At 52.8% G+C, this 17,709-nt stretch overlaps 7 non-coding genes across 7 annotated transcripts; 5 read left to right on the top strand and 2 right to left on the bottom strand.

The window, feature by feature from the left end:
- Positions 1-2,105: 2,105 nt before the first annotated feature.
- Positions 2,106-2,177, top strand: TRNAH-GUG (transfer RNA histidin (anticodon GUG)). The gene has a single exon. It is a non-coding gene; the product is annotated as a tRNA-His (tRNA).
- Positions 2,178-3,777: 1,600 nt separating this feature from the next.
- TRNAH-GUG (transfer RNA histidin (anticodon GUG)) lies at positions 3,778-3,849 on the top strand. Its single transcript has one exon. It is a non-coding gene; the product is annotated as a tRNA-His (tRNA).
- A 969-nt stretch (positions 3,850-4,818) lies between these two features.
- On the top strand, positions 4,819-4,890 carry TRNAH-GUG (transfer RNA histidin (anticodon GUG)). The gene has a single exon. It is a non-coding gene; the product is annotated as a tRNA-His (tRNA).
- A 968-nt stretch (positions 4,891-5,858) lies between these two features.
- On the bottom strand, positions 5,859-5,930 carry TRNAH-GUG (transfer RNA histidin (anticodon GUG)). The gene has a single exon. It is a non-coding gene; the product is annotated as a tRNA-His (tRNA).
- Positions 5,931-8,126: 2,196 nt separating this feature from the next.
- Positions 8,127-8,198, bottom strand: TRNAH-GUG (transfer RNA histidin (anticodon GUG)). Its single transcript has one exon. It is a non-coding gene; the product is annotated as a tRNA-His (tRNA).
- A 4,890-nt stretch (positions 8,199-13,088) lies between these two features.
- TRNAH-GUG (transfer RNA histidin (anticodon GUG)) lies at positions 13,089-13,160 on the top strand. Its single transcript has one exon. It is a non-coding gene; the product is annotated as a tRNA-His (tRNA).
- A 4,339-nt stretch (positions 13,161-17,499) lies between these two features.
- Positions 17,500-17,571, top strand: TRNAH-GUG (transfer RNA histidin (anticodon GUG)). Its single transcript has one exon. It is a non-coding gene; the product is annotated as a tRNA-His (tRNA).
- The last annotated feature ends 138 nt before the right edge of the window (positions 17,572-17,709 follow it).

Below are 17,709 nucleotides of genomic sequence, written 5' to 3'. Positions count from 1 at the left end.
AATCGGACAGATTCGTCGTCCAGGAGAGTCGGCAACACCTCCAAAGCCTCCGCATCGGTCCATCTTGCTGTGCGTACCGCCGCCAAGAAGCGGCAGGCGAACGCGCTCCAGTCCCCACCGACGGAAAATTCTTTAACCGTTGTAAGGTGGCGACTCCGACTCCTCTTCCCGCCGTCTTCCAATGGTGGTGGTTGTGATGGCAAATTCAAAATGGCGTCGGCCCGCGGCGTGGCCAAGATGGCGGTTTGGCGCCACGGAGCGCGCAAAATGGCGGCCTCTTGCCGCGTGGGCAATGGCGGCGGCAGGACAGGCAACGTGGCGGCCCGCGGAGCACCACTTGCATCATCCATCGTCCCTGGCGCGACGAGATGGCATAGATGCGCCAGGACGTCCTTAAGTGCCTCCAGTTGTACCGCCATCGCTTGCCATTGTTGATCCGCGTCTGATGATGTCGACGGACCCGCCACCGCGCCAACATCCTCCACTCCCGTTCCCGTGGTCGCCTCAGCCGGGCTCTCCTCCACCACCCCAACAGGATCCGTGGTTGGAGGGAGTTCGTCGTCGTCGGACGAAGAAGCCGATGCAGGCGCCGGATTAACTTTCTTCCTCACTTGTTTCGACATGCCGTTGCACTTCCGACACCAGTGTAATAAACGACTGGACCACGATGTCTGGCTCAGCGTCCTTTATTCGGTTCGTGCTGTACACCCACACGGCTGTCTTTACTCTGTAGCTTCTCCACGGTGCTGACTCCAATGTCGGCCCGATCCACAACAGCAGCTCCGCTGCTGTTTCTCTCACACAGCCCCCCTTGGCTGTACTCGCTGCAACTCCTCTCCCTCCGCAGCTCTGACAGCCTCTTGCTGTCTCTCTCTCCGCAGCTCCTCCTGGCCGCCACACCGCTGCCTCTAACACGCAGCCCTCTCTCTCTCTCTCTCCGCAGCTCCTCCTGGCAGCCACACCGCTGCCTCTAACACGCAGCCCTCTCTCTCTCTCTCTCCGCAGCTCCTCCTGGCAGCGACACCGCTGCCTCTAACACGCAGCCCTTCTGGCTGTCTCCTCTGCAGCTGCACACCACTCCGCAGCTTCCTCTTATCTTCGGGGTTGGCTCCCGATGGCCGTCGGCGCCCCCCCCTCTCCACACTCGCCCGCGTGGCCTCACTCTTTTCCGCTCACACCCCGACTGCCTTCCCCTTCCGGTTTACCCGCTTAAGGACCCGAACCTTCCCCCCACGTCACATGACTCCACCCCCCGTGACGTCACATCCGGAAGGTCGCTTACGCCCGCATTACAGATGTGCCCTCTCAGCCTCCCACCATCTGTTGTTCGGTCGTCTCTTCCCCGTGGCGGCGGACTCGTGGAGAACACTCGAATGCCTCTGCAACCCCCGCCCCCCCATTCTGCCTGATCTCATCTGCAGAATTCAGCTCGTGCAGTGATCTCTTCCAGCCTTGTGCGTCGTTTTCCTGCGGCATTTGGTGGCTCAGATCGAATGCCAGACAACCAAAGTGACTCATCTGTGAATTGGCAGCCAGCACGCGTGACCTCTGGATGTTTTTGTGTGTCCGGTTTGAACCCAGCCTCTACCTTGTCGTTAAAATAACAGCGGCAATGCTGAAGCTACCAACTATCCTGGTTTGCTTGGCACGGTCCTGGCTTCACAAGCACTGTGTCCGTGTCCCGGGCAAGTTGGCAGTGACGACTTGAGCAGTAAGACGGGGCTAACAGATACGTGGGCGGGGCTACCTGAGTAAAGGGCGGGGCTAACAGAGACGTGGGGGGGGCTACCTACGTAGTGGGCGGGGCTAACAGCCGTGGGCGGGACTACCTGAGTAGTGGGCGGGGCTAACAGCCGTGGGAGGGGCTACCTTCGTAGTGGGCGTGGCTAACAGAGACATGGGCGGGGCTACCTGCGTAGTGGGCGGAACTAACAGAGCCGCGGGCGGGGCCACCTGAGTAGGGGGCGTGGCTAACAGAGCCGTGGGAGGTGCTATTTGAGTAATGGGCGTGGCTAACAGAGCTGTGGGCGGAGCTACCTGCCCAGCGGGGTCCCGGCTATAAGAGGGGCTCCCGGCACCTACGTGATCGCGTGCCCGCGTAGCTCGCCGTGATCGTATAGTGGTTAGTACTCTGCGTTGTGGCCGCAGCAACCTCGGTTCGAATCCGAGTCACGGCATTGTGGTGACAAAGACACGGCAGCGGGCTCGATTTTTATTCCTTCTTTTCATATCCCCCAGACAAATCCATCTCCGTGGTGAATGATGAGAAAAAAATATTCGGCCTCGTTTAGTGTTTTAGAAATGACCGTTTTGTTGTAAATGTGTTCGCAAATCTCTATAGAAGACCGACGATGATTGACACAGCAGCGTTGTACAGATGCAGCGTGTCCGTGCAGCTGTTACATCCGTACGTATGCCGACTTTTCGTCAGAGTCAATGTGATGTCCTATGTGAGTTCCCGAATGGGTGAGTGAGTGGGTCAGTGGGAGAGTGAGTGGTTGAGTGGGTGGTTGAGTGGGTGGTTGAGTGGGTGGGTGGGTGAGTTAGTTGGTCAGTGGGAGAGTGGGTGGGTGGGTGGGTAAGTGGGTGGGTGAGTGAGTGGGTGAGTGAGTGAGTGGGTCAGTGGGAGAATGAGTGGGTGAGTGAGTGAGTGAGTGGTTGAGTGGGTGGTTGAGTGGGTGGGTGAGTTAGTTGGTCAGTGGGAGAGTTTTGGGTGGGTGAGTGGGTGGGTGGGTTAGTGGGTCAGTGGGAGAGTGGGTGGGTGAGTGGGTGGGTGAGTGGGTGAGTGGGTGGGTGAGTGGGTGGGTGGGTGGGTGAGTGGGTGGGTGGGTGAGTGGGTGGGTGAGTGGGTGGGTGAGTGGGTGGATGGGTGAGTGGGTGGATGGGTGAGTGGGTGGGTGAGTGGGTGGGTGAGTGGGTGGGTGAGTGGGTGGGTGAGTGGGTGGGTGAGTGGGTGGGTGAGTGGGTGGGTGAGTGGGTGGGTGAGTGGGTGAGTGGGTGGGTGGGTTGGTGGGTGAGTGGGTGAGTGGGTGGGTGAGTTGGTGGGTGAGTGAGTGGGTGGGTGGGTGAGTGAGTAGGTGGGTGGGTGAGTGGTTGCATGAGTGATTAGGCGAGTGGGCATGTATGAGTTCCCGAGTGGGTGAGTGAGTGGGTGGGTGAGTGAGTGGGTCAGTGGGAGAGTGAGTGGTTCAGTGGGAGAGTTAGTGGGTGAGTGGTTGAGTGGGTGGGTGAGTGGGTGGGTTAGTGGGTGGGTGGGTGAGTGGGTGGGTGGGAGAGTTAGTGGGTCAGTGGGAGAGTTGGTGGGTGAGTGAGTGGGTGAGTGAGTGAGTGAGTGGGTGAGTGAGTGGGTGGGTGGGTGGGTGAGTGAGTGGGTCAGTGGGAGAGTGAGTGAGTGGGTGGGTGAGTGGGTGGGTCAGTGGGAGAGTGAGTGAGTGGGTGGGTGGGTGAGTGAGTGGGTGAGTTAGTGAGTGGGTCAATGGGAGAGTGAGTGAGTGGGTGAGTGGATGGGTGGGTGAGTGAGTGAGTGAGTGGGTTAGTGAGCATATGTGAGTTCCCGAGTGGGTGGGTGAGTGAGTGGGCGGAGTAGGTGGGTGAGTGTGTGGGTGAGTGAGTGGGTCAGGTCAGTGGGTGAGTGAGTGTGTCAGTGGGAGAGTGAGCGAGTGGGTGAGTGAGTGGGTGAGTAGGAGAGTGAGTGGGTGAGTGAGTGGGTCAGGTCAGTGAGTAAGTGGCTATAAGAGGGGCTCCCGGCGCCTCTGTAATTGCGAGCCCGCGTAGCTCGCCGTGATCGTATAGTGGTTAGTACTCTGCGTTGTGGCCGCAGCAACCTCGGTTCGAATCCGAGTCACGGCATTGTGGTGACAAAGACACGGCAGCGGGCTCGATTTTTATTCCTTTTTATATCCCAGACAAATCCATCTCCGTAGTGAATGATAAGAAAAAACATATTCGGCCTCGTTTAGTGTTTTGGAAATGACCGTTTTGTTGTAAATGTGTTCGCAAATCTCTATAGAAGACCGGCGATGATTGGCCCAGAAGCGTTGTACAGATGCAGCGTGTACGTGCAGCTGTTACATCCGTACAGGTGCCTACTTTTCGTCAGTCAGTGTGATGTCCTATGTGAGTTCCCGAATGGGTGAGTGAGTGAGTGGGTGAGTGAGTGAGTGGGTGAGTGAGTGAGTGGGTCAGTGGGAGAATGAGTGGGTGAGTGAGTGGGTGGGTGAGTGAGTGGGTCAGTGGGAGAGTGAGTAGTTCAGTGGGAGAGTTAGTGGGTGAGTGGTTGAGTGGTTGAGTGGGTGGGTGAGTGTGTGGGTGAGTGGGTGGGTGGGTGAGTGGGTCAGTGGGAGAGTTAGTGGGTCAGTGGGAGAGTTGGTTGGTGGGTGGGTTGGTGGGTCAGTGGGAGAGTTGGTGGGTGAGTGGGTGGGTGGGTGGGTGAGTGAGTGAGTGAGTGAGTGGGTGAGTGAGTGGGTGGGTGGGTGGGTGAGTGGGTGAGTGAGTGCGTGACTTTCCAATTGGGTGGGTGAGTGAATGAGTGAGTAGGTGAGTGAATGGGTGCGTGGGTGAGTGAGTGAATGAGTGAGGATGTTTGAGTTTCCAAGTGGGTGAGTGAGTGAGTGAGCATATGTTAGTTCCCTAGTGGGCATGTGAGTGAGCGGGTGAGTAGGTGGGTGAGTGAGTGGGTCAGTGGGAGAGTGTGTGAGTGGGTGAGTGAGTGGGTGAGTGAGTGAGTGGGTGGGTGGGTGAGTGGGTGGGTCAGGTCAGTGAGTGAGTGGCTATAAGAGGGGCTCCCGGCGCCTCTGTAATTGCGAGCCCGCGTAGCTCGCCGTGATCGTATAGTGGTTAGTACTCTGCGTTGTGGCCGCAGCAACCTCGGTTCGAATCCGAGTCACGGCATTGTGGTGACAAAGACACGGCAGCGGGCTCGATTTTTATTCCTTCTTTTTACATCCCAGACAAATCCAGCGTTTTGTTGTAAATGTGTTTGCAGGTCTGGATAAGAAGACTGGCGATTGTTGGCACAGCAGCGTTGTCTCATCCGCGTCTTCCTCTTTCTCAGTGTCATCAAGATCTACCCACTGCTGGATGAACATGAATGTTGATGTATCGTAACCTGCGTCTCTCGGTGATTCCCTGCGCACTTTTCATGTTTTGCTCTGTACTCTTCTCGTTACTGACCACGTGTTCGTACACCACGTGCACTCCGTGACATGGCAGGTCGTGCTGTGCACTGATTGTCAACATTGTTCTGTATCCTGCACGTTGGTTTGTAGCATTCCACCATCGCAATTAATTTGTGGTGTCCAGCCACCGACAACAGGCAACTCAGCACATTCGTCAAGAACACTGCGTGGATGTGAAAGAACAAAATATATAATGTGTGAAATTACAGGTTACGTCCCTTCTTCATAGCACATTAAACATCGTATTCAGTCTTTTCAAAGTAGTCCAAACTACTCTCAAATCGTCAAGCATAACAAGTTCTGAATTATTATTTTCATAAACGTACATAAGTGATACTGGTAGGACCCTCCTGATTACACCAGCCCACAAGGGATTATTGTGTCCGTCCGTCCATCGTGCATCCAAAAATGGGAGGGGTGGGGCTGGGTGGGGCTGGGTGGGGAGGGGCTGGGTCACCCTGTGGTGCCCTTAAAAAACTCAACGTTTAACTTACTCACGCCGGCTTGTGCGCGCCCTCACAGTCAGCCATATTTGCGGAATACACCACGCCGCCGTTGACCCTGGCCATTGACCGAGCAACCCAACGTTCCTACCAGCTCCCTCCGCAGGAATGTGTTTAATTTTTCTGGCATTTCAAATAAAACAAAATCGAGCCCGCTGCCGTGTCTTTGTCACCACAATGCCGTGACTCGGATTCGAACCGAGGTTGCTGCGGCCACAACGCAGAGTACTAACCACTATACGATCACGGCGAGCTACGCGGGCTCGCGATCACGGGGGCGCCGGGAGCCCCTCTTATAGCCGGGACCCCGCTGGGCAGGTAGCCTCGCCCATCTATGGGTCTCTGCGTGGCTTTCTGAGAGTATATGGGTCTCTTCTGTGGATCTCTGTGTGAGTCTGTGGTTCTTTTTGCGGGTATGTGGATCTTTGTGTGAGTCTATGGGTCCATGTGTGACTCTGTAAGTTTATGGGTGTCTACGTGAGGCTGTTGGTATTTTTTAAATCTGTGGTTTATGTGCGAGTCTGTGGATCTCTATGTCAGTCTGTCGGTCTCTGTGTGAGTCTGTGTGTGTCTTTGTAAGTCTGTGTGTGTCTTTGTAAGTCGATGTGCATTGCTGCCGAACGGAGTAGGACCATCAACTCGCTGCGCTTGTGAAACCGGTTCACTCACGGTCACCCGTCTGTTCAAACATAAATGCGAACCCATGCAAATCCCCACAAATCTGCCGACTCTGTGTCTGCGAGCCCTCAGCCACCCGACCACCGTCTTCGACCTCCTCCACAGCCCCACGGGCTCCACGTGGTCTGAGTGACTGCACTGGACACCACGTGTCTATCGGGTCCCGGCTATAAGAGGGGCTCCCGGTGCCCAAGAGACTGTCAGCCCGCGTAGTTCGCTGATATCGTATAGTGGTTAGTACTCTGCGTTGTGGCCGCAGTAACCTCGGTTCGAATCTGAATCATGGTAATGGCCGGCAGCGGGCTCGACTTTTTCATTGTTTAAAATCCCATATGAATCCAATGCCGTAGTGCACAAACAAATAGATAACATTGTTTAATGTAGAACAGGGGTCGGCAACTTTTCCAAGCAGAATGAAAGAATTTTGTTGTCTTTGACCAGAACAGTTGGAGAGCCACACCACACGCAGAGCCACCTGTACACAGACACAGCAGCAGCAGCAGTTATACAGCAGCAGCAGCAGCAGTTATACAGTAGCAACAGCAGCAGCAGTTATACAGCAGCAGCAGCAGTTATACAGCAGCAGCAGCAGTTATACAGCAGCAGCAGTTATACAGCAGCAGCAGCTATACAGCAGCAGCAGTTATACAGCAGCAGCAGCAGTTATACAGCAGCAGCAGCTATACAGCAGCAGCAGTTATACAGCAGCAGCAGTTATACAGCAGCAGCAGTTATACAGCAGCAGCAGTTATACAGCAGCAGCAGTTATACAGCAGCAGCAGTTATACAGCAGGTGACAACCACGTACTGACTTCAATCGACAAGATCCGTGATGCAATAAACTGCGTCTATTCAGCTATTTTCCCCTCTTAGTTATTCGTCAACAATATAGTTTGATTTCGATTTAAAGCTTTCGTGACTGCTGGGATTCATCTTCCTGGTTCTTTCGGTAAAGTCACATAGAAGGGAAATAATAAAATAAAAAAATAAAACATAATAAAATACAATTCTCACGACGTTTCAGACGCTGTCTTTCCGAAAGACTTGTTCTTCACCTGAGGACGGCTGCTTGCGTTGTGGCCGAAACGTCGTGAGAATTGTATTTTATTATGTTTTATTTTTATTATTTTATTATTTCCCTTCTACGTGACTTTACCGAAAGAACCAAGAAGATTAATGTAGTTTGACTTGCAAATGTTGTCGCCACTAAGACATTCCATAGATACCCATTCCCTGTCATATTTCATAAATTGTTAATCTTCATCCAGCAATGGTTAGATCACGACGATTATTATGAAGCACGCATATACAGCATGAATGCCTGAAATTACACCAAATTAGACCGTGACCACAATGACACCGAGAGACGCAGAGGAACGCGCCGCATGGAGAACACGGGCAGCTTAGTGACATCATCACGGTGACCTCCATGCTGCTGCGGATGGACCACGATGATAATGATGACACTGAGATAGGAAGACGATGCGGATGAGACGACACGTGCAGGTGAATGAGCTAATGACACCTGGTGAGAGAGGTGAGCGAGGCTTGAGCAGGACGCGTCACGGACAGAAGGGGCGATGGCGGTGGTAGCAATGAGAGCAGAGTGGCAGCCACGGAATGGAACGCGTCCGAGAGGAACTCCACACTACCCTCAAATAGCAAGGACAACGAATCCTATAATTTTTATTTAAGCGAGGTCATGGATTTGTCTGGGATATAAAAAGGAATAAAAATCGAGCCCGCTGCCGTGTCTTTGTCACCACAATGCCGTGACTCGGATTCGAACCGAGGTTGCTGCGGCCACAACGCAGAGTACTAACCACTATACGATCACGGCGAGCTACGCGGGCTCGCGAGCACGGGGTGCCGGGAGCCCCTCTTATAGCCGGGACCCCGCTGGGCAGGGAGCCCCGTCCACAGCTCTGTTAGCCACGCCCCCTACTCAGGTAGCCCCGCCCACGGCTCTGCTAGCCACGCGCCTTACTCAGGTGACCACGCCCCCTACTCAGGTAGCCCCGCCCACTACGCAGGTAGCCCCGCCCACCGCCCAGGTAGCCCCGCCCACCGCCCAGGTGACCCCGCCCACCGCCCAGGTGACCCCGTCTTACTGCTCAAGTCGTCACTGCCTCCTTGACCGGGACACGGGCACAGTGCTTGTGAAGCCAGGACCGTGCCAAACAAACCAGGATAGCTGGTAGCTTCAGCATTGCCGCTGTTATTTTAACGACAAGGCAGAGGCTGGGTTCAAACCGGACACACAAAAACATCCAGAGGTCACGCGTGCTGGCTGCCAATTCCCAGATGAGTCACTTTGGTTGTCTGGCATTCGATCTGAGCCACCAAATGCCGCAGGAAAACGACGCTCAAGGCTGGAAGAGATCACTGCACGAGCTGAATGCTGCAGATGAGATCAGGCAGAATGGGGGGTGGGGGGGATTGCAGAGGCATTCGAGTGTTCTCCACGAGTCCGCCGCCAAGGGGAAGAGACGACCGAACAACAGATGGTGGGAGGCTGAGAGGGCACATCTATGGTGCTCTGTACGTGGGTCTTTGTGCGAGCCAATGGATCACTGAAGTGGGTCTCTGAGAGTCGATGGGTTTGTGCGAGTATGTGGGTCTCTGCTTGTGAGTCTCTGGAGTGGATCTGTGTCTGTGTGACCTGCAAACACATTTTCAACAAAACGCTGGATTTGTCTGGGATATAAAAAGAAGGAATAAAAATCGAGCCCGCTGCCGCCTCTTTGACACCACAATGCCGTGACTCTGACACCACAATGCGGTGACTCGGATTCGAACCGAGTTTGCTGCGGCCACAACGCAGAGTACTAACCACTATACGATCACGGCGAGCTACGCGGGCTCGTAATTACAGACGCGCCGGGAGCCCCTCTTATAGCCGGGACCCCGCTGGGCACGTGGTGTCCAGTGCAGTCACCCAGGTCACGTGGAGCCCGTGGGGCTGTGGAGGAGGGCGAAGGCGGTGGTCGGGTGGCTGAGGGCTCGCAGACACAGAGCCGGCAGATTTGTGGGGATTTGCATGGGTTCGCATTTGTGTTTGAACAGACGGGTGACCGTGAGTGAACCGGTTTCACAAGTGCAGCGAGTTGATGGTCCTACTCCGTTCGGCAGCAATGCACATCGACTTACAAAGACACACACAGACACACAGAGACCCACAGACTCACACAGAAACCGACAGACTGACATAGAGATCCACAGACTTGAATGTAGATCACTTTTGTCAAATTTTCTTGCTGTGGTTTTCACACCTGATGATGATTGCTTGTGTTACAATCGGAACGTCGTGAGAATTGTATTGTTTTATTATTTTATTATTTTAGTGATTCTCTTCTACGTGACTTTACCGAAAGAACCAAGAATATGTAGACCACAGATTAAAACAATACCAACAGCTTCACGTAGACAGCCATCGACTTACAGAGAGTCACACATGGACCCGTAGACTCACACAAAGATCCACAGATATACAAACGAGACCCATAGCCTCTCAAGAGAACAACGCAGAGACCCATTTATTGTTTCATACGTTTTATTATTTTATTATTTCCCTTCTACGTGACTTTACCGAAAAAACCAAGAAGAAGGTGACAACAGTTGGTGCGATTATTCGAAAATGGAAGAAGCGCAAAAGAACTGTCAATCTCCCTCGGCCTGGGGCTTCATGCAAGATCTCACCTCGTGGAGTTGCAATGATCATGAGAACGGTGAGGAATCAGCCCAGAACTACACAGGAGGATCTTGTCAATGATCTCAAGGCAGCAGGGACCATAGTCACCAAGCAAACAGTTGGTAACACACTACGCCGTGAAGGACTGAAATCATGCAGCGCCCGCAAGGTCCCCCTGCTCAAGAAAGCACATATACATGCCCGTCTGAAGTTTGCCAATGAACATCTGAATGATTCAGAGGACAACTGGGTGAAAGTGTTGTGGTCAGATGAGACCAAAATGGAGCTCTTTGGCATCAACTCAACTCGCCGTGTTTGGAGGAGGAATGCTGCCTATGACCCCAAGAACACCATCCCCACCTTCAAACATGGAGGTGGAAACATTATGCTTTGGGGGTGTTTTTCTGCTAAGGGGACAGGACAACTTCACCGCATCAAAGGGACTATGGACGGGGCCATGTACCATCAAATCTTGGGTGAGAACCTCCTTCCCTCAGCCAGGGCATTGAAAATTGGTCGTGGATGGGTATTCCAGCATGACAATGACCCAAAACACACGGCAAAGGCAACAAAGAAGTGGCTCAAGAAGAAGCACATTAAGGTCCTGGAGTGGCCTAGCCAGTCTCCAGACCTTAGTCCCATAAAAAAATCTGTGGAGGGAGCTGAAGGTTCGAGTTGCCAAACGTCAGCCTCGAAACCTTAATGACTTGGAGAATATCTGCAAAGAGGAGTGGGACAAAATCCCTCCTGAGATGTGTGCAAACCTGGTGGCCAACTACAAGAAACGTCTGACCTCTGTGATTGGCAGCAAGGGTTTTGCCACCAAGTACTAAGTCATGTTTTGCAGAGGGGTCAAATACTTATTTCCCTAATTAAAATGCAAATCATTTATAACATTTTTGACATGCGTTTTTCTGGATTTTGCTGTTGTTATTCTGTCTCTCACTGTTCAAATAAACCTACCATTAAAATGATAGAATGATCATTTCTTTGTCAGTGGGCAAACGTACACAATCAGCAGGGTATCAAATACTTTTTTCACTCACTGTAAATGCTGCTGTGTCTGTGTACAAGTGGCTCTGCGTGTGGTGCGGCTCTCCAACTGTTTCGGTCGAAGACTAAACAATGGCTTCATCTTCTTCTTTGAAACGTTACCCACCCCTGTTCTACGTTAAACAAGTTTATTTTCTAAATGCACGTCGGCAATGGATTTTTATGACCTTCAAATTAATAAAACGCGAGCCCGCTGCCGTGTCTTTGTCACCACAATGCCGTGACTCGGATTCGAACCGAGGTTGCTGCGGCCACAACGCAGAGTACTAACCACTATACGATCAGGGCGAGCGACGCGGGCTCGTGATCACGGGGGCGCCGGGAGCCCCTCTTATAGCCGGGACCCCGCTGGGCACGTGGTGCCCAGTGCAGTCACCCAGGCCACGTGGAGCCCGTGGGGCTATGGAGGAGGGCAAAGACGGCGGTCGGGTGGTTGAGGGCTCGCAGACACAGAGCCGGCAGATTTGTGGGAAGTTGCATGGGTTCGCATTTATCTTTAAACAGATGGCCAGCCGTGATAGAACCGGGTTCCCGATTGCAGTGAGTTCATGGTCTCGGTTGACAGTGATACACATAGAGACCCATAGACTTACATGGAGACCCATAGACTCACTTAGAGACCCATAGACTTACATGGAGACTCATAGACTCACATAGGGACCCAGGCGGAGGAAACTTGAGCAGTAGGCGGGGCTACTTGCGTAGTGGGCGGGGCTACCTGACGCAAGGGGGTGGGGCTACCTGCCCAGCGGGGTCCTCGGTTCGAATCCGAGTCACGGCATCGTGGTGACAAAGACACGGCTGCGGGCTCGCTAATTCGTGCTTTCATATCACAGACAAATCCATCTCCGTGGTGAATGAGCATAAAAAAATATTCGGCCTCGTTTAGTGTTTTAGAAATGACCGCTTTGTTGTAAATGTGTTCGCAAATCTCTATATCTCTATAGAAGACCGGCGATGATTGGCCCCGCAGCGTTGTACAGATGCAGCGTGTACGTGCAGCTGTTACATCCGTACGTGTGCCTACTTTTCGTCAGAGTCAATTTGATGTCCTATGTGAGTTCCCGAATAGGTGAATGAGTGGGTCAGTGGGTGAGTGAGTGAGTGAGCATATGTCAGTTCCCGAGTGGGTGAGTGAGTGAGTGAGTGGGTCAGTGGGGAGAGAGAGTGAGTGAGTGGGTGGGTGGGTGGGTGAGTGGGTGAGTGGGTGGGTGAGTGGGTGAGTGGGTGGGTGGGTGAGTGGGTGAGTGGGTGAGTGGGTGGGTGAGTGGGTGGGTGAGTGGGTGAGTGGGTGGGTGGGTTGGTGAGTGAGTGAGTGGGTGGGTGAGTTGGTGGGTGAGTGAGTGGGTGGGTGGGTGAGTGAGTAGGTGGGTGGGTGAGTGGTTGCATGAGTGATTAGGCGAGTGGGCATGTATGAGTTCCCGAGTGGGTGAGTGGGTGAGTGAGTGGGTGGGTGAGTGGGTCAGTGGGAGAGTGAGTGGTTCAGTGGGAGAGTTAGTGGGTGAGTGGTTGAGTGGGTGGGTGAGTGGGTGGGTGGGTGAGTGGGTGGGAGAGTTAGTGGGTCAGTGGGAGAGTTGGTGGGTGAGTGGGTGGGTGGGTGAGTGAGTGAGTGAGTGAATGGGTGGGTGGGTGAGTGAGTGAGTGGGTGGGAGAGTGAGTGAGTGGGTGAGTGGATGGGTGGGTGAGTGAGTGAGTGAGTGGGTTAGTGAGCATATGTGAGTTCCCGAGTGGGTGGGTGAGTGAGTGGGTGAGTAGGTGGGTGAGTGTGTGGGTGAGTGAGTGGGTCAGGTCAGTGGGTGAGTGAGTGGGTGAGTAGGAGAGTGAGTGGGTGAGTGAGTGGGTCAGTGGGAGAGTGAGTGAGTGCGTGGGTGGGTGACTGGGTGGGTGAGTGGATGGGTGGGTGGGGGAGTGAGTGGGTCAGGTCAGTGAGTAAGTGGCTATAAGAGGGGCTCCCGGCGCCTCTGTAATTGCGAGCCCGCGTAGCTCGCCGTGATCGTATAGTGGTTAGTACTCTGCGTTGTGGCCGCAGCAACCTCGGTTCGAATCCGAGTCACGGCATTGTGGTGACAAAGACACGGCAGCGGGCTCGATTTTTATATCCCAGACAAATCCATCTCCGTAGTGAATGATGAGAAAAAACATATTCGGCCTCGTTTAGTGTTTTGGAAATGACCGTTTTGTTGTAAATGTGTTCGCAAATCTCTATAGAAGACTGGCGATGATTGGCCCAGCAGCGTTGTACAGATGCAGCGTGTCCGTACAGCTGTTACATCCGTACAGGTGCCTACTTTTCGTCAGAGTCAATGTGATGTCCTATGTGAGTTCCCGAATGGGTGAGTGAGTGAGTGGGTGAGTGAGTGGGTGATTGAGTGAGTGGGTCAGTGGGAGAGTGGGTGAGTGAGTGAGTGAGTGGGTCAGTGGGAGAATGAGTGGGTGAGTGAGTGGGTGGGTGAGTGAGTGGGTCAGTGGGAGAGTGAGTGGTTCAGTGGGAGAGTTAGTGGGTGAGTGGTTGAGTGGGTGGGTGAGTGGGTGGGTGAGTGGGTGGGTGGGTGGGTGAGTGGGTGGGTGGGTGGGTGAGTGGGTCAGTGGGTGAGTTAGTGGGTCAGTGGGAGAGTTGGTTGGTGGGTGGGTTGGTGGGTCAGTGGGAGAGTTTGTGGGTGAGTGGGTGGGTGGGTGAGTGAGTTAGTGAGTGGGTGAGTGAGTGGGTGGGTGGGTGAGTGGGTGAGTGAGTGCGTGACTTCCCAATTGGGTGGGTGAGTGAATGAGTGAGTAGGTGAGTGAATGGGTGCGTGGGTGAGTGAGTGAATGAGTGAGGATGTTTGAGTTTCCAAGTGAGTGAGTGAGTGAGTGGGTGAGTGAGCATATGTTAGTTCCCTAGTGGGCATGTGAGTGAGCGGGTGAGTAGGTGGGTGAGTGAGTGGGTGAGTGAGTGGGTGGGTGGGTGGGTGAGTGGGTGGGTCAGGTCAGTGAGTGAGTGGCTATAAGAGGGGCTCCCGGCACCCCCGTGATCACGAGCCCGCGTAGCTCGCCGTGATCGTATAGTGGTTAGTACTCTGCGTTGTGGCCGCAGCAACCTCGGTTCGAATCCGAGTCAACGGCATTGTGGTGACAAAGACACGGCAGCGGGCTCGATTTTTATTCCTTCTTTTTATATCCCAGACAAATCCATCTCCGTGGTGAATGAGCAGAAACAAAATATTTGACATAGTTTAGTGTTTTAGAAATGGCCGCTTTGTTGTAAATGTGTTCGCAAGTCTCTATAGAAGACCGGCGATGATTGGCCCAGGAGCGTTGTACAGAAGCAGCGTGTACGTGCAGCTGTTACATCCGTACGTGTGCCTACTTTTCATGAGAGTCAATGTGATGTCTTACGTGAGTTGGTGAGTGGGTGAGCGAGTGCATGAGTTCCAATTGCGTCGGTGAGTCAGTGGGCGGTTGAGTGAATGAGTGAATGATTGAGTGATAATGTGAGTGTCCGAGTGAGTAGGTGAATTAATAGGTGTGTGGGTGAGTGAGTGAATGATTGAGTGAGGATGTTTGAGTTCCCAGGTGATTGAGCTTGTGTGTTTTTCCGAGTGCGTGGGTGAGTGAGTGGGTGTGGAGGTGGGTGAGTGAGTGGGTGGGTGGGTGGGTCAGTGAGAGAGTGAGTGGGTGGTGAGTGAGTGAGTGGGTGAATGAGTGGGTCAGTGGGAGAGAGAGAGCGAGTGGGTGAGTGAGTGGGTGAGTGAGTGACTGGGTGAGTGGGCATGTGTGAGTTCCCGAGTGTGTGGGTGGGTGAGTAATTGAGTATGTGGATGAGTGAGTGGGTGAGTAGGTGGGTGAGTGAGTGGGTGAGTGAATGAGTGAGTGAGTAGGTGAGTGGGTCAGTGGGTGGGTGCGTCAGTAGGTACATGGGTGGGTGAGTGAATGAGTGAGTGAGCATGTGAGTGTCCGAGTGAGTAGGTGAGTGAATGGCTGAGTGGGTGAGTGGGTGAATGATTGAGTGAGGATGTGTGAGTTCCCGAGTGGGTGGGTGAGTGAGTAGGTGAGTAGATGGGTGAGTGAGTGGGTCAGTGAGTGAGTGAGTGGGAGAGTGAGTGGGTGGGTGAGTGAGTGGGTGAGTGAGTAGGTGAGTGAGTGGCTATAAGAGGGGCTCCCGGAACCCCCGTAATTGCGAGCCCGCGTAGCTCGCCGTGATCGTATAGTGGTTAGTACTCTGCGTTGTGGCCGCAGCAACCTCAGTTTGAATCTGAATCATGGTAATGTGATAAAGACCCGGCAGCGGGATCGACTTTTCATTGTTTAAAATCCCAGATGAATCTAATGCCGTAGAGCACAAATAAATCAATAACCTTGTTTAATGCAGAACAGTGGTCGGCAACTTTTCCAAGCAGAAGGAAAGCCGCATTACACGCAGAGCCACCTGAACACAGACACAGCAGCAGCAGTTATACAGCAGCAGCAGGTATACAGCAGCAGCAGCAGCAGTTATACAGCAGCAGCAGTTATACAGCAGATGACAACCAGAGCCACCTGTACACAGACGCAGCAGCAGCAGGTATACAGCAGGTGACAACCACGGACTGACTTCAATCGACAAGATCCGTGATGCAATAAACTGCGTCTATTCAGCTATTTTCCCTTCTTAGTTATTCGTCAACAATATAGTTTGATTTCGATTTAAAGCTTTCGTGACTGCAGGGATTCATCTTCCTGATTCTTTCGGTAAAATCACGTAGAAGGGAAATAATAAAATAATACAAATTAAACAAAATAAAATACAATTCTCACGACGTTTCAGACGCTGTCTTTCCGACAGACCTGTTCTTCACCTGAGGACGGCTGCTTGCGTTGTGGCCGAAACGTCGTGAGAATTATATTTTATTATGTTTTATTTTTATTATTTTATTATTTCCCTTCTACGTGACTTTACCGAAAGAACCAAGAAGATTAATATAGTTTGACTTGCAAATGTTGTCGCCACCAAGACATTCCATAGATACCCATTCCCTGTCATATTTAATAAATTGTTTATATTCATCCAGCAATGTTAGATCACAACAATTACTATGAATCACGCATATACATTATGAATGCCTGAAATTACACCAAATTATCCCGTGACCACAATGACACCGAGAGACGGAGAGGAACGCGCGGAGTGGAGAACACGGGCAGCTTAGTGACATCATCGCGTTCATCTCCATGTTGCTGCGGATGGACCACGATGATAATTATGACACTGAGATAGGAAGACGATGAGACGACACGCGCAGGTGAATGAGGTAATGACACCTGGTGAGAGAGGTGAGCGAGGCTTGGACAGGACGCGTCACGGACAGAAGGGGCGATGGCGGTGGTAGCAATGAGAGCGGAGTGGCAGCCACGGCATGGAACGCGTCCGAGAGGAACTCCACACAACCCTTAAATAACAAGCACAACGAATCCTAGATTTGAAGCTTTCGTGACTGCAAGGATTCATACTCTTAGTTCTTTCGGTAAAGTCACGTAGGTAAAAAATGAAATTAAAATTAATTAAAATAAAACAATAAAATCACGACGTTTCGGAGGCAACACAAGTCTCCGTCATCATTTGATACAGCAAATCTGGCTGTGACGGTCCCACCTGATGACGGAGACTTGTGCTGCCTCCGAAACGTCGTGATTTTATTGTTTTATTTGCATTAATTTTAATTTCATTTTTTACCTACGTGACTTTACCGAAAGAACTAAGAGTATGAAGCATAACGAATCCTAGAATTTTTATTCAAGCGAGGTAATGGATTTGTCTGGGTTTTAAACAACGACTAAAAAATCGAGCCCGCTGCCGTGTCTTTGCCACCACGAACCGAGGTTGCTGCGGCCACAACGCAGAGTACTAACCACTATACGATCACGGCGAGCTACGCGGGCTCGTGGTCACGGGGGCGCCGGGAGCCCCTCTTATAGCCGGGACCCCGCTGGGCACGTGGTGTCCAGTGCAGTCACCCAGGTCACGTGGAGCCCGTGGGGCTGTGGAGGAGGGCGAAGACGGTGGTCGGGTGGCTGAGGGCTCGCAGACACAGAGCCGGCAGATTTGTGGGGATTTGCATGGGTTCGCATTTATGCCCCTCTCCACCCAGCCCCACCCTCCCCACCCAGCCCCTCCCCTCTCCACCCAGCCCCACCCTCCCTTCCCAGCCCCTCTCCACCCAGCCCGACCCCTCCCATTTTTGGATGCACGACGGACGGACACAATAATCCTACCAGTATAAATTTTAACTAAATATTCCCCAACCACCCGACCACCGTCTTCGTCCTCTATCGCCCCACGGGCTCCACGTGGTCTGGGTGACTGCACCGGGCACCACGTGTCTGGCGGGGTCCCGGCTATAAGAGGGTCTCCCGGCGCCCCCGTGATCGCGAGCCCGCGTAGCTCGCCGTGATCGTATAGTGGTTAGTACTCTGCGTTGTGGCCGCAGCAACCTCGGTTCGAATCCGAGTCACGGCATTGTGGTGACAAAGACACGGCAGCGGGCTCGCTTTTTCGTGCTTTTAAATCTCAGGCAAATCCATCGTCGTGTCAAAGAAAAATTAAAAAATATTTGGGCTCGTTCCTTATTCAATAATTAGTCTTTTTTTACTGTAA

The sequence above is a fragment of the Lampetra fluviatilis genome, chromosome 38 (genome assembly GCF_964198595.1).
Source record: "Lampetra fluviatilis chromosome 38, kcLamFluv1.1, whole genome shotgun sequence".
Lineage (NCBI taxonomy): Eukaryota > Metazoa > Chordata > Hyperoartia > Petromyzontiformes > Petromyzontidae > Lampetra > Lampetra fluviatilis.
Note: the sequence above shows the minus strand (reverse complement) of the source record. Positions and strands in the feature narration are given on the sequence as shown.